This window comes from Anser brachyrhynchus (genome assembly GCF_964034855.1).
Source record: "Anser brachyrhynchus genome assembly, chromosome: 5".
Lineage (NCBI taxonomy): Eukaryota > Metazoa > Chordata > Aves > Anseriformes > Anatidae > Anser > Anser brachyrhynchus.
The window spans coordinates 17,489,826-17,506,352 of NC_137699.1; positions in this window are offsets into that span (position 1 = coordinate 17,489,826).

Sequence of the window (16,527 nt, forward strand, 5' to 3'; positions counted from 1 at the left end):
GGTTCCTACATGAGATATGCTTCCACAGTTACACACGTAGCAGCAATAGTCTTGACCATAGGAAGAGAAATTTCTGTCCCATCCATGGTATGATTTTTACTGCCAGACACATACAGAAGTCAGCCTGCAAAACCCCCCATGCTCAGCCTTGGAGATGGCTGATTGACAGCCATAAAAGGGAAATGGTGAGGGGAGAGCAAGTTACAAATGGCATTTTCTTGTCACATCATGAGGTTCTCTTCTATCAAATCAAAGAAGAACAAATGGTCCATTTGTTGCTGAGATGCTGCACATCTGTGGCTGTGTCTAATCAGAGTTAATTATGAAGAGCTGAGTCTCTGTAATACTCCTGGTCCCCAAGCTCTGAAGGACCCATTGCTTTATTCTGTAGCTTCCACTGCCAATTTCTGTAGCTGCCTATTATCAAGCACCAAAAGGTAGAGATTGTACAGGATCCCTGGCAAGCAACACAAAGTATCCCAGCTTAATTCTAAAGCAATGACTAATCAGGGTATCCCAGGAGGAAGCTTTGCTATAGCTCTTGCAAGGGTAATGAGGACAATTTTCATAGCTATGACATTTTAAGCCAAGCAAAATGCAAGCAATCTTGTTTATTCTTTCCTGGTAAAAAAAAGACTATGGAAGAGCAAGTAAGACATCTCCAAACTGAAAAGGACTCTTGCTGGGAGAAGGATTGCACCAAGATGGGCGGCAGGATTAACAGCCATGTTTGTTGTTTTATCATAGCAGGACTAATAGCTAAATTCTATTAATTGCTGAGTGCTGTTTTGTTTGGCAAATACAGGAAGCAGTTTACATGGCTACGCAGTGCTCTGGTTCACAGTCCTTCTGAAATAGTATTATTGTAGCGGGATAATACTGATTAAGGATAGTTCCCTGAGGAAGGAGGGCCTTTTGATGATTGAGTCATTTCCTTTCTCTGCTCTACTTCACTGAGATACGGCTTCTCTCACCACAGACACACACCCTTTGTATCCAGAGAGTTCTCCAGCAAGGAGGTCGGAAGCACACGCCTCAGCCTCAGATGGAAATGCCTGGGTGCGTGAGTTCTACAGAAAGCACTGAATCACCAGAAAAATTCCAGGGGTCCAAGCAAACTATGTCACACTTCTGGCTTCACTTAAACATCAAAACGTGTCAATGAGGGGTTTATATCATATTATTTCTTAGGGTCACTCTGTGGATCAGTAGCAGAGATAGGAACAGAACTAGGGAGGAAATCTTGACTACAATGAAGTCAACTGACCGCAGTGTGTCCTGTATAAATTTAGATGTACAGTGAGACTATTTTTCCTCAGATGTTCTGTTTGTCAGTCTGCTTTCAAAACTACAGATTAGTACTGTCTTTGGTTATAACACTCTGTTGGAATAATCTTTCAAGTGGGTAAGATGCAAAGAATGTGCCTCTTAAAAACAGACAAAATTATTAAGTAAATCAGTTCTGTCATTGAGAAAATGTTGGGCCAGATGGCATGACATTCAATATAATAAGACCAGTTTAAAAAATTAAGCTCAAACTGCAGAAACCCCACCAGCTTCTGGTTTTCAGAAGTTTCAGAATGACCCAGCCACCAGTACATTAACTTCAAACACTGGCACATTGTCTCACCCATTGTTTCAAGGCCACTCTTGGGTACAGCAAAATACGACTCTTCATAACCTAGAGAGTTCACAAGAGCTTTGCACAGACTAAGAGAATTCATATTCAATTGTTTCCGATAATTTCTAAAGAGTTAGTGTGATGTGCTGGACTCAGAAGTGAAATTACTACCTCACAAGAAGGAGCGTATAACAGACTAAAGCAGTGTAATCTCATTTTGTTTTATTAGCAAGCTACCACAGCCTCACCTTAGTAAGGCTGCCTGGTCTGAAAAGGCCATGCATTTAACCCTTTAACCTTTATTTTTGTTCTGACACTGGTTTGGCTAATTCATTTGAAAATAAGAATGAGTTTACCAGCTGGGCAAAGGCAGCTCTAATAACATCTCTGCAAACCACTGAAGTATAGCCTACTCCTTTTGGACGCAGTCACCTTCCATCTGTGAGGAACTTGCCAAGGGCACTAGCTCAGTTAACATGGCTTGTTGAAAAGAAATCATTAATAGCAAGTTCTGTTCACCACTAAACTAGACCAAATTCAGATTAGGGAAGTGGAAGGAAAAGATTCCGCATTCCCTTACAACAATGGGCATGAACAAGATCCCAGATCCCAAACCACACAAGCAGCAGGGAATCCTGATCATACAGGAACATGGTAGATAAGAACAACCCCCAACCTCTCCTCTCTTTTTGATTTTTGTCACATGTTGCCATGGGAGATACTTGCATGAGCTCAAGTCTAACTACAAATTTGCAAGAAAATGTTCCTGTTATCACTTCTGAGCTAAAACTGGGTTCTTCTAAATGTTTTCCCTTTTGAGGTGCAGTAATTGCTCTACGATTAGGCAGGAAACTGTACCAGCATTATTGCTCTAAAGGAGCCAGTGTTATCAAAAAACAACACATCAGGGCCTGTCCTCACAGGAAGGGAATCATAAGTAATCAGCAGTGCTATAATCCAATTGGCTGCTGGTCCCTTTGCACGGACAGGACAGAGTGCAGAAAAAATGCTTTAGGGCTTTTGTTTGTGACAAAAGGATTTTTGAAGAGCTCTGGCTCCTCTTAGCCTCCCTCTTTGTTTTTTCCAAATATTTCAGTATTTCTTCAACAGAACATTAAAAAAACCCTCAACATGCATGCAGGGCCCTTCCACACAAAAAGTATTTTGTGAACTGGTGCCATTACTTCCCTGAGGGCTCCACCGGTTCACATTGGTAAAGCTACCCTCATACTGCAATGGTAGTTAACGAGGTGAACTTCCCTAGCATAGTAAGATCATGAATATCCTTGGGGGACACAGTTCCTATACTTTCGTTCTTTTCAGGTTACTTCCCTTGGAAGCTCTTTGTAAAAGATACGTATACCGTGGCTTCTGTCAATATGGTACAGGAATAGTGGTGTGTGTAGAGTTGGTTCTCTTATAAAATCTTGAGGTACTTCAGTATTATTTGACTGGACAATTATTATGAGCAGTAATTATTAATATTATTCACTAGGACCTCCATACCCATTCACCCATACATAAATACACCCACCCACCCCCATGTATATACAGACATTCAATGAGAACCAAGTACTTACACCTGGAGTATGTAGCGAGAGCCAGCCTGTTGTCAACGTGTTCTACAAAAAGAAACAGAAACACTGATTTAGTTAATAATTCCAGAATCTGACTGGAAAATTCATCTTTTAAGCTAAATTCTACCAAAGCACTGATTTCTTTTGCTTTTGCTGGCTGGGTATTTTGGTATTTGTAATGATTTGTAGAGATGAGGTCTCCTGTTTATCTGTCCAAGTTGCTCTGTGTCTTCAGATAATTTGATTTAAAAATAATAATAATATGCACTAATCTAGCAGTGAGAATAAAAGATATCAGGCATCCTGAAAAGCTGCTGACTCTGTAGAAGTTTGTTTTGATGGCAGTTGCAGCATGTGTTCCCACCATGACTCAGGTGAAGAGGGATAGTCACTCATCATTCATTACAGTATTCATTACAGTGACACTGAGGCACCTGTGAAGGGAGTTCTTCATGACAGTGCACTGAAGCATCAGCCTTACAACTGTCTGGAATAGAGAGCTTTAAAGAATTGTAAAAATAAGTAAATAAATAAATAATAATAAAAAACCAGTCCTCAGAGCCAACTGTGGAAAAAAATAATAAAAGTTAGGATTTTAATTGAAGTAGGCAAAACAATAAATAAAACCTATTGCAATAAAATGCAGCACCAGCACCCTAAAAGTATCTGTTTGATAAAAGACCCCAAGTAACAGTTTGAAACCCACTGAGGGCTTCAATGTCTGCTGAAAGTGAAATTCAAGATCTTGCCAAAGAAGAGGTTCCTAGATGCTTTAGCAATTTTTGACTACCATGATTAACATCAGTGAGTAAGCTTCAAATTGTTTGTTCTCCTGGCAGATTAGGTCCTCAACACTGGAGTACTACCTCAACCTCTTGGACCTGCAAAATCCTACTGGCAGGATTCCCCAAATTCTCAGCTCTGCACGCAGAACTTTGCTGCTGTCCATCACAAGTATGCTGGTCCATAGACACCAGTTACTTCTGTAGACATGGCCAGGGAGCATAGGACACAGTCAAGGGCAGGCAGTTCAGAAAGGGTTTCCCCTCTTCCCAGAACAGAGGTGGGGACTTCTAGGTCCCAACCTGATCAGGTGGGTCCAGGGGACATGGGGCTGGTGGTGAAGGAGAAGCTGCCTGTGAAAACAAAAGCAGGAGAGTCTCCTGGAGGAGCGGTTTGGTAGTTGTTTCTACACAACTGAGTCTGTCCTGAGCACAGACCTTCTGCCAGTGATGGATCAGAAAAGGAAGTAATAAAAGCAAAATAATAATAATAATAATTAAAAAAAATAATAAGGGGGCTGTTTTGGAAAGTTCCAGTATTTTACTGCTTGGTGAGTTCCACTAACAAAAGGAAAATATGAGAGCCTTGAACTGTGAGAGAAGAAGCTGGAAAATCAGATAGCACTGGGGAGAAAGCACACAGCTTTTTATGCTTATCATCAGGCCACGGATATAGAAATATTTGTCTTTCTATCTCTATTTTTCTTGTCTATTTTTCCCCTGTATTTTGCATGGAAGTGCCCTGTGCTTAACCGAGCCCTACACTAACAATGTGGCAGCATGCAAAGGGATGCAATCACATCCCACCATCTTGCATCCCTCTGCTTCCTCTTAGCCTCCATCTCAGGAGCCTCGATTGCTAAGAGTTCACAGATATAAACTCTGAAGAGCCAAATTAAGAACACCTCATCACCAGGGAGTCATGATTTCCCCATTTGGTCTGATTTGGGGGTCACTGTCCTTCAAACCTCAGTGGAAGACTTTTACCTCAAGGGGCATTGTGAATATTGAGTTGCTTTTACATCTCAACTGCTCTCCCTGAGATAACTTTTGTCAGTTTGGTTGTTTGGTTTAGTGGTGATGTTTTTAAATTGAAGCCTCTGTGCCCAGAAGGCACATAAAACAAGAGGCTTTTAAAAGCCAGAGGACAAATAAAACACAACCTTGAATAAACAACAGGCTTTTGTCCTTATTTCCTTCCATTCCTTAATGGATGCTGATAAACTATCTGAAATTCTCAGTGTATTAATGCCACAATGACAGTAATAGGAAACCCACAACCTCACAATAGCAATGATTTGACCAAATCATTAGCTTTTAGACAAGCAATTTTTTCATTCAAGATGTTTTGTAGGCTATCGTGGTCTTTCCAGGCTGCCCATTTCTCTGCCCCATCACAGACTGTTTCAGTGGCATACATTTATCAAAGAAAACTGTTAGACCCCCTCTGGGCTAACACATTTTGTAGAAAAAAAATATCTTGTTTGATCAGGTAAGCACTTGTACATCGTGCTTCATTACCGATTTTATACTAACAACACGGTAAATAATACCGCTTATTGTCTGGATCCAAACATTTCTTGCTATACATGACTGGTTAGCAGAAGTGCTAATAGTTATGTTGCATTTTTTTTGCTATACAGTGCACCAACAAAGCAAAGACATTCTGTTTTCAGTACCCAGGAGCATACTTCTGTGAAAAGAAGAGAACTGGAGGAGCATGCCCAGGAGTCTTCATCCATGCCTAACACAGAACACCATGTCACGCATAGGCTGTGCCATTGCTCCTGTCAGCAAGCACTTCAGGTCTGACTACGGAGGAACTGACTGGTCCCTGCGTTGCTGACTGAGGTGGGACCAGGAGCTCTCAGCACGGGCTGAGCTAAGACCCTCACTCAGCAGCAGAGATGATGGCAATCATATGAGCCACAGCAATGCCATCAAGATCTGTATTTCCCTAGAGCCACTCTGTGATTGTCCCAGCACATCCCAAACACTGCCAAATATCCCTATTGCAGTATGACTGCCCGCTGTGCCTGTTTCATTCTACCTGTCCTGCACTGGTACCTGTAAACATCACCACAGCTCCACTTCTGTCTGTTCTCCTCTACAGTTACTTTCACTGTGATGAGCTTTTTTTTTTTTTTTTTTTTTTTTTAGTTATTATTTCTGGTTATTGAATGCTTACATTGGCCCATCTTGTAAGGTAATGTTTAATTCCTCCCTTCACCCAGCTTTGTTTATTTATATATTTATATTTGTTATTCATGGCAGAAGCCTGGGAATTGCTTCATGAAGGAGATGCGAATCTCTTATCTGCATTTCTGTCCCTCTCTTTTTGATTATAACTCAATCTGGATGAGGATAGAAACTTCCCGTTGTCTGAGAACAGGTACAGACCTGTGCAGAATCAACCATGGTGCTTTCAGTTTCTGTGTCCCAGGTGCAAGGCCTGTTGTGCCAGCAGAGCATGGCTCCAGACCAACACATAAGCTGCTAATGCTAAATAAATGCCAAAACCTGCACTTTAACTCTAGAAGAAGAGAACAAGAACCATTCCAACAGAAGCTTCTTCCAGTATCTCATTGGGACTGTAACCAGCAAGGTGTCATTTTCCATATCTGCCTTTTGTGCCTTCCATGCTGCTGCTGCCACTGTCATACCGAGTCCCTCCTTTGGCAGCGTAGGGATTTTGATGTCAGTGAAAATCATGCACATCCATTAGGACCCTAAAACTCAAATGCAGCAGGGACATTCCCTGGGAGGTGTTCAGACAACTCCCTTTTCTTTCTGCTCATTTTTTCCTGACACTTCAGTTCTGTGGGGACTGGAGCCTGTGTCCAGGATTTCTGCTTCCCTCAGCTATGATTCGTGAGTCCGTTTTCCCCATTTGTGCTCTAGACTGCGTATCAAGGGCAAGTCAAAACAGACTGAACACCCACCCAAACTTTTGTTTTGAGAACATTCCCAGGGCAAGTCACACCCAAATCATTTTTCTTTCTGAAAGTCTCTAAACAAAACAGGCTATGCTTGATAACATAAACACACACACATAGACACAGCACTGAACATGGCCTGAAATAGGCAGCAAGCAAAAGACATTTACAGAAAAATACAGCTTTGGACAAGTCTAGACACAGACTGCATTTATTTTGCATGTCTATGCACTTAATGTTTATTGCTTGGCAATGGGCTACGTAACAGAAAAATTCTTTATCCTCTGTATTGATCCATTCACTTTTGCTTATTTCAGGACATGTACAACTTTCACCAAAGGGAGGTGATAATTTTCACAGTCTGATTTACCTTTGTTTTAGAAATAACCAAAACATTAAAAGAGGCCAATTCACACGCACACCAAAAACAAATCAAAACAAAATGATAAAAAAAAAAAAAAGAAGACATTTCACACAAAATGACTACACATACGTCCAGGAATGAAAGTTGAGAATTCAGAGACAAGCAAAAGTCATAATAATAACTTGTTACGAGAGCAACAGATGAGTATCGTACTAAATAGCAGTAGTATTTGTTCACCTATTGGCATTTTCTGAAAAATTCTTCTCTCATATGGCAAGAAAGTCAACACTGGACCTTACATAATCAGAAACTCCATCTCTGAGCACCCATATGAGAATCAGGCAGGATATGTATTCAAGTATCAAAAGGAAGATAGTGCAGGTTTATTGAAGATTTTCCAAAATAAAAAGGAAAAGATCTCAGCTTCTGTACATGTAAGAGAGGCTGAAACAAAGATATCTGTAATCTAAAATAAATGTATATTTCAGTCATGAATGCAAATTAAAGTTGGATAAAGATTAAACCGTTGAAATGCAGAGAACGACACCTCAAGCATCAGGAATCTTCCACCATCTGTTGCTTTCTGAATTTCCCCCATCTCTCCCTAGAAAAGGAGCAGTAGGCTTAGAAAAGGGGTCATTCTTGTGTGCTGGGGACACACTCAGAATCAAAAATCATGAGTCTGGCCCTTCCCCCAGTCCCATATCTTTTCTCTTTGCTCCCTGCAAGCGTCCTGGATGCTGAAGTGTGCCCTCAGTTCATCCCCGGGAGCTGATGGCCCACAGCATGGCACGGGATGAGGTTGTTGACAAGCAAGTCTGGCTGCGTTTTGATAAATTCTCTCAGTTATAATGATTTGGAGAAAAATATTGTTCGTGGGTTACATAAACAATTTTAATTGGCTCAGGAGCCCAAAATGTGCTTTTTTTGTTTGGCTGCCAAGGTTGCTTTCTCGCTTGCTAATTATGTTTCGCTTTAGCTTTCAGCAAAAACAGGAAATAAAGCATCCATTACTCAAATGACAACTTTTCAACAAGCCGACATTTCAACATCCATTGTGTAATTTCCGATCTAGAGCCAGCTAGGAACTAAGTGCCTTTAGAAATGTATATCCTCTCATACAAGGGCATTATTGGCCTCATGTGCTACTAAATAGTAGGGCATGATATTTTTGCTTCTGAAACACAGTCCAAAGACCTACCCTAAGAGGCCACCGTAGTGTATGTCTAATGATTTCTTCTGCTTTGAAGGTCTTGCCTGACTCCTTCTGCTGCCATGGCCTCTACAGGACCCTCAGTGTGGATTATCCAAGTCCTGCTCTTTGTCACAAGCTTCTGCAGACAAGCTGCTGCCCACCACCTAAAGAACCCCTTTTGTAGCTGAGTGCACCTGCAGCAGCGTCCATATCTCCCCAGCTTTGTCCTCCCTTCAAAAAAACCCATCAGCCATCCATTTGTCAGTCGACTATGACACCCAGTCGGCCTCACTGAGGCAAAATGGTGGTAGAGGCAGGGAAACAAGCTCAAATTTATCCCCATGTTTGACAGGGAAGCAATGTAATTTTTTCCTGGAACAGAAGTGCAGCTGGAATTAAAGTGCAGCCACTCCTCTGGAGCAGGCCTCTGGTGAGGGAGAACTAGGCCTCAGCAATGGAGATGCAGGCCCCTGGCAATGAAACGGCTAATGCAAACCTTGCTCATGTAGTGTGGCAACTCCCTAGATTTATATACCAAGCCCACAATTTTCTGAAGACCCCTTTTCTATACTTTCACTTAGGTTACTGAAACTACCAACCTCTGTAACACAAGATTTCATGAACTCTGCAGGACATCTTGGGAGCCTTTTGCTTTTCCTCACAGGCTGTCTGGTAGCTGCCTCTGACTGACTGTTGTATTCATGGCACCTCTTTTCCTCTCTCCCATACGCAGTAGCAGGTTTCTTATTACAATAAAGACAGCTGGTAGTTCAAATCTGTAAAAGCAGTAGGTGTATACCCCACATAAAATTTCATTACTGCTAGTGCAGAAGCTAAAGATGGAGGGAGCCAAGAACGTTGAGCCGTGTGTCAGACAGCCATTGGCTTTCTTCAGTTATCAAACCAGTTCATTGTCTTCATAGTTGTATTCAGATCAGCTCTTCATGTTCTCAAGGGAAGTTTAATAAAAAAGTGTTTGCAACTTGAAGGAGAAGATGATCATCCAGGCCAGTGGACATGTACACCTGGTACAAGTGTCTTCAAAATTGTGTTTACAGATGCAGTTTTTCTTCCGCAAACTCTCTGACATAAACATTGTGGATATACCTAAGATGTCTGAAAATCACACTGGCAAGGTTCCAGAAACAAGAAAATACAATCTTTCTTCTATTATATGAAAATATGATGGTCCCAAACTACAGAATCAGCAGAACTGGGTTGAGCTGAGGACTGTATGTATTTTCTTTTTACATCTATGTTTCTTTAGTCCTGATATTGATTTTAAGCTCTGATGTTTTTGTGTATTTTTTTTTTTAGTTTGTGTTTTTAACAAGTCTTTGTTAGATTGTTTTCTTCCCTGAAGTGCCCTGCCTTTTGTGGTTTCAAAACACACTATCATAACCACCTAGAGTAGCTGCTATGTACCATTTTCCAGTTTGGGTGTGGAGAAAAAGCTCTTATTCCTCTTGTTCAGCCAGCTGAGCTGTAGTTGGCAAAGCAAGCAATAGGTATATGCCACACTGGAGGGGTGAACGAGGATGCCCTTTAAATTACCTATAAAACCCTTTGATTCAAACTGCTGATGTTGCCATAGGCAATTTGCTAAGCGTATTGATCATCTTCTGTTTAAATTAAAGTTTGATGTCCTGGAACAGGCTATTCAGCACAGAGAGCTAATAGGATGGGATGAGATACAGGGAGTGAGAAACACATGCACACAGGGGAAATGGATTGTGGTCAAAGGGAAAAGGAAAAAAAAAAAAAAAAAGAGAGAAAGGTTATATACTGAATAGGTTCCACGGGTCAGTTAGCAATAAATATTGTGGTGATAAAAGAGTCCAGCATGGATATTGAAAGAAGGCTTTTTTTATTTTTTCCTGTGTAATTAAAATAAAATGTTCAGCTTGTTAGAAACCTAAAATTTCAGAGAAAGAAGATGAAAAAGAAATTGTTAAGAAATATTATAAATGTGTGCATACAAGCTTAATGATTTCTGCCAGAAATTCAAGTTCCACCCAACACTAGGAAAGCTGGATTGTATGTGAGACATATCATCCCTAAGCCAACGCAAGCAGAAGCTGATAGACTTCAGTTAAATGTTGGCCAAGAGGGGGATGAATTTAGAAGAGGTTGTCCCTAATAGCACCACTCTGGCCATGTGTGTGTCTACCCATCTGTCAGTCAATTATGCAGTCATTCAAGCTCAAAGAAAATTAAAGCTTTAGAAGGAAGAAAACAAGATTTTCATAAAGAATGAAATCTACTTTGCTGAAGCTATACCCAGCAGGACTGAAGTGTGTTGTTTTTTTTTTTTTTCCCTTGAAGTATACAAAGGGGAAAAAGACCCAGAGAAAGAAGATGGTGAGTTTTTAAACTGGACTTTATTTGTCAATGAAACATATTTATTGCATAAGGACAAGAAATCCAGGCAAGTAAAGCAAAATACACATTTGAACTTGTCAGATAGCTATAGCATTATGGGTTTTGCCCAACTCAGCATCAGGTTAGTTATGGAAGCAAACAGAAACTGGGTAGACAGAAGTCTAATATAGCAGATTGAACTAGAAAAGATCTTCAGAAAATGATGAGAAGAGACTTCTCCTTAGTGATTAATTAGCTCAGGGTTTCTGGGGCTTGTTCTTAGAGTATGAATGCAAATCACCTTGCAGAGGAGTAGCAAGAAGCTCTTACAAAACTCATGGATCCATTTGTCTCTGAGTTTTGGGTGAGATATTTGAGATTTAAGAGGATTCTGGATCATGGGGCTACGGTGTGGACCATCTTCAAGCAATAGCAAGTTCATATCAAAAAGGTTAACAGTATCTACTGATACTGCTCTCTTCTTTGGGGGCAACGAGGAACAGCTACACCAGTGGGATTTCATAGTCTCAGACTCATGATCTTTTTCGCGTTAATGGCAGCTGTCTGAGGCTCTATAAACATGGCTCCAGGCTCAGAAACAGGGAATCCAAAACATCGTTAAAGAGACAGAAAACCACCACTGCAATATTGGCCACAGGCTCTAGTTTTCACCAATGATCTTTGGGAAACAGAAACTAGAAAGAAAAATAGCAAAATCAGACAGTATCTACACTGTCTACAACAACAAATCCAGAGGCCTCTATAATTAAATGACGGCAGTGCTAGGATGACCAGAAGTAGAAAGCTTTCTTTTTTTCTAATCACCTTTTATATCCAGGTATATAGACAGAATACCACGTTTTTGTTTGTTTGTTTGTTTTTGTTTTTTTACGCAATCAGACCCCTGGGAAACACAGTTTTTAAGCTGTGTGCAGGTTTAATGGAACACTGCCTGTTGCGTTACCTAAGTTCCTAAAATATGCAGGACTGAGATGGAAAGATGAAAATGAAGTCAATGGGTAGAAAACAGATTTCTAGTCCATGCTAGTGGCTTTTCTAATTTATAGTCAGGCCTTCGTAAGTACTCAAGTACATAAGAATATGAAAGGCATAATGGGTGCTCAAATTCTCTGTCTATTCATATATGAATACAGAAATCAGGTAATTCAAAACTGGGGCAATTATGCCTGGTATATGCAAATAAGTATGGCCAGGATTCTGTGCATTCACTACTAGGAAGGTCACAGTTCTGCTACAAGAATAAATGGTGAGCCAGTAGCTTTTGTAAACCTCTTATTTCACTGTAATGATATGAGAATAACTGTGCTGCAATGAATATGTTTCCATTTGCAGAGAGGAAGAAGTGCTTACCTGAAAAAAATCTTTCAAAATATATGACAAGTCATCAAAATTAAAATTTAGAGTCATACAGGGCCAGTTTATAGGAATTTATTATTCAAAACCAATACTAAAATTACCCAAGTACCTAATTTCAATATTTCCTCAACAGAAATTAATTCATAGCAAAAAAAAAAAGTTTAAAAGCTATCATTAAAACTAGATGTCTCAAATTTATTTAAATTGTTTCAGTATGTCCCAACAATTTTCTTTAAAAGCTTTTTGAGATCTACACTTTTGCTCCAATTCAAGCTGAGAAAACAATTCAAACTTTCTAATAACTTTGTTGCACAAGACAACAGTTGCCCTTATATTAATGAAACATATGCACTTGCGTAAGGAATGCCAGGGTGAATTGCATATTTGAGTTACCCAGGGTGCAACTTAGAGAACGATTAAACTCACTTTAAACTCAGAAAATGTGAAATCAGCCTTTGCATAGACAGCAAAATGCTGTCACTCATGTCCACAGACCAGTTAAGCAGGGACCACTGGCAGAAGAGCTGTTTGGGAAGTCTTTCTAAACCAGGATTTCTCTCTAAGCCAAAGCAGAAGCACACTGGTACGGCAGGGAATGTACAATGTGTTTCTGTGGATTGAGGGGTTTTATTACTTACCCAAGAGGCGCGACAGCAGCTATTCCTAAGCTTATGAGTATAAGCCAGGACTGTATGAAGATAGAGTGAATTTTGCCCAAGCTGACTAGGAAGTAATTTGATAACCCCCAAAGCTTATTAAAGCTGAAATAGTCTTGGTAAATGGTGGTTCTGTGACATGTGTACTAGCACAATCTCCTCAAGATAAACTGACTGCCAGTGTTGATTTTGGTAGGAAATTGTCAGACGCTCTCCCTTTTCTCCAATTTTGCAGTAATAAGTAAATATGTGAGCCAATGATTCCTTTAAAAAGGAAGGACTTGCAAGATACAGACCTAGCTCAGAGCCATCAAAGATTTCAGGCAGTTTTTGTTAGTGGATGAGCCCACCCACTTGGCATCAATTACAGCACACCTCCACACCTTTAGCTTGCTGTTGGGGTGAGAATCTTGTTCCTCTGTGCTAAAAGCCACTGAGGGGACCTGTAGACTTGGACTTGCCTCGTGCATGCACTGGAAATGAAGCCCTCAAGCTACACATCTACACTCAGCTCCAAAGCTTCCCCCAGGAAAATAAAAAATAAAGGTAATTACTGCTTCTGCAGAGAGCTGAGTAATAAGGCTGGCTTTGGAACCCGGCTGCATATTCATGTCTCAAAAGAATATTTAAGAATTTCTGGATAACTTTCAACTGGAGAGGAATTAGTCCTGACAAGGCAGTCAAGACACTGTATTTGGTGGTATTTATTTGCAGAGATAATCCTATTTCCCCCCAACTATTGGCAGGGCCTGATGTTTTGAATACAAGTGGAAAGAATTGTGATTCGGTTTCATCAGTGCAGAGCTTTTGCTGGGCTTCTCTACTCCTGTTTTCGTCTGGGGGAGGTCATCTTTACTGAAGTCATTCCACTTCAGGATCAGACTGTGATCTAAACCCTCTACATCCTTCTGGGCTGAGGGAGGAAGGAAGAAACCCTTGGGAGAAAAGATGCAAGACTTGCAACAACAGCAACATGCTCTGCTGTCCTTCACTTAAAATGGTGAGGCTAAGAGGCAGGGGTTTACCAGAGCATAAAAGGAAAGCACAGTGGAAATAAGCAGCCCGAGCTGCTGGCTACCATACCGCATGAAGTAGCGCAATGCTGGTACCCAGCAAGCCGTGGTGCCCAGGAAGAGCTATCGCAGGAAGCCATCTGTACCGGGCAGCCGACGGAGGCACCCCACGCCGCAGGGGGCTGCAGGAAGGCAGCTCCGCAGGAAGTCAGGCCAGGCCAGCTGCTTCTGCAAACATTTGTTTCTCTCCCTGACAGCTTTCTCCTTGACGCTCTCCATAAATGACACCAGGAAGGAAGCAAGTTGTCAATTGAAAATCGTCACCTATTATTAGTCGTGGAATGCAAACTGCTTTAGTTCAGAAACTGATGCATAACAGATTTGCATTTATTTCCTGTAGGCGTAGTTAACAGGAAATTTATTTGAAATAGAAATAATTAGAAAAACACAGTGTGCCTCTTTTCTTGAGAAGCGTCATTTTTGCCTGCCCAGAAATTTGTGCTTGGTGTTTTGGTGTATTCTCCAAACACAAGAGGGTTAAGAGGAAGGATGAAGAGAATAGGTAAAAAAAATACAGTTAGTGGACAAAGTCTGCTAAAAACTTAAAATAAATCACAAAAAATCAATGCTGTAGAGTGCACCTGTAGAATCTCAGTAAGCAGCCTCTTAAGAAAGCAAAGCCAACTCCTCCTCCCAAATTAAGATTATGTGCTTTTATAATGGCTAAATAATGAATGATGTCTGCTAATTCTACAAGAACCACAGGACAGTGGAAGAAGATGCAGAGAATTATGTTGAGATTGCAAACTATCATACTGTTCATAATTGTCACTGAAATACTAGGGGATCTGTCTCATTTGGGAAATATTCTTCCTCTGCTCAGGCCACTGGGTATGCAAGTATATTTTCTATGAAGTAAAATAAGCATAAAACCTTTAGAATATTCCCTGTGTAGGCATTATACACTTCGGCTGGCTCAGCCACGTCAGACAGAGGTGTAAGGGGACATGCTTCCTGATCAACACAGCAGTGCTGGCAAAAAGCTCCTAGCACAGAATAATTTATACCAGCAAAACTGCATTTTTGCCAACATAGAGTGTTTCATCCGAGTGAGGCTGGAATAAACTCTTCCAGCAGAAGCTTAAGGTTTAAACTACAGCTACAAAATCACGCATTTTGCTGCTATGGTATAATAGCATAGGCAAACTATTCCCCATTTAGGTCTGTCCCAAGTTTCCTACTCAGCAGGTAGTAAAGAAAACAGGAAACCAGACATCAGGAAGGCAGTGAAGAAACCTCTGAGTCTAAAGGGGAATCTTCAGAAGCAGCGATCTCCCCAGCAAACAGGAACAGTCGGTGTCTTCCTGCCAAGCTGCTGCCCTGCAACAGCACTGACAGCCCATGCAGGCTGCAGGATAACCCAGCTGCAGAAGGGGGAGAAATTGTGAAATAAGCTCAATCGGCGCCGAAATGAGGAAGGAAACGCTAAATGCTAAATGATTTAGTTTTCTAAGTTCACTTTGTTCCTTTCAGATAGACCTAGAATCGGAGCTGATTACAGTGCCTTGTTTTGATTAACAGAGAGAGGGGGAGAGAGATCTAAGGCAGAGACATATCTGTCAGTTTCAAAGAGTTTCTACATTGTATTTCATTTTCATAGTGGGGTCAGGAATTCAAAAGACATTTATCTTTCATGCTTTATAGCTAAAAAATGATTCTCAATTATGCTAGTTTAAATCTAGCCAACTCTACTGACCTTACATTTCATATACTTCAGTGGAATTACTCCAGATTTACACCAGTGTAAGTAGGTACACTTTATCTGATGCTAAATGAATAAACAAGCTTTAAGTAGTCTGTACATGCTAGTTCGACGTCTTTGGGAGTAGGAGAGGATTTATAGGTCATAAACGATTTCAGTTGTGTTTTAGCTCTACATACTCCATCAGCCAAGATTACCGTGTAACGCAGCCAGAATTCGGAAGTTAATGGGCCAAATGCAGTCCCAGATGCACCCTGGGATGCTGTTGAGATCTGGATCCCCCAGACCATCACTCCTTCTGCAGTGCCTGACAAATCCAAGCACCTCTGTAGTGCTGCCGGAGATTAAAGCAACATTTCTTTTGTACTACCCAGTAATCTTTATGCCCGGTGGTAAAGTTAATGTACGGGATTGTCATTCAACTCATTTCACAGAGGCTGCCAAAGAGCCTTCAGAGCGCAGTGACGTCCTGTTACTACCAGCCTAGAGCAGATCTGAGCCAGCGATCTGGAGGTACAAGAATTACACACCCATTTGTTTCTCGGCTTCAGAGAAGCTGCAGTGTAGAAAGCAATTGCTGAAGAGCAAATGCAATCACTCTCACTTCCAAATGAATCGTTAAAAAGCATCTATGATTCCTGATGCCCAGTCCTGTCATAACTACTAGAAAGCACCGCCACGCCCTGACGTCTCTAATTCTCAGGAACTGCAACTCTCTTGAGGCTTAGTAAAAAGGGAAACAGGGGAGAAATGTGTATTAGACAGTTCTGTCCTTAGTGAATGTGTTCGTTTTAATAAGGAATGGAGACAGGCTTACAGAGCCTATTAGTTGTTCCACATACACATTCATTGGGAAGGGGAATTAGTTTCTGGCTAGCACACA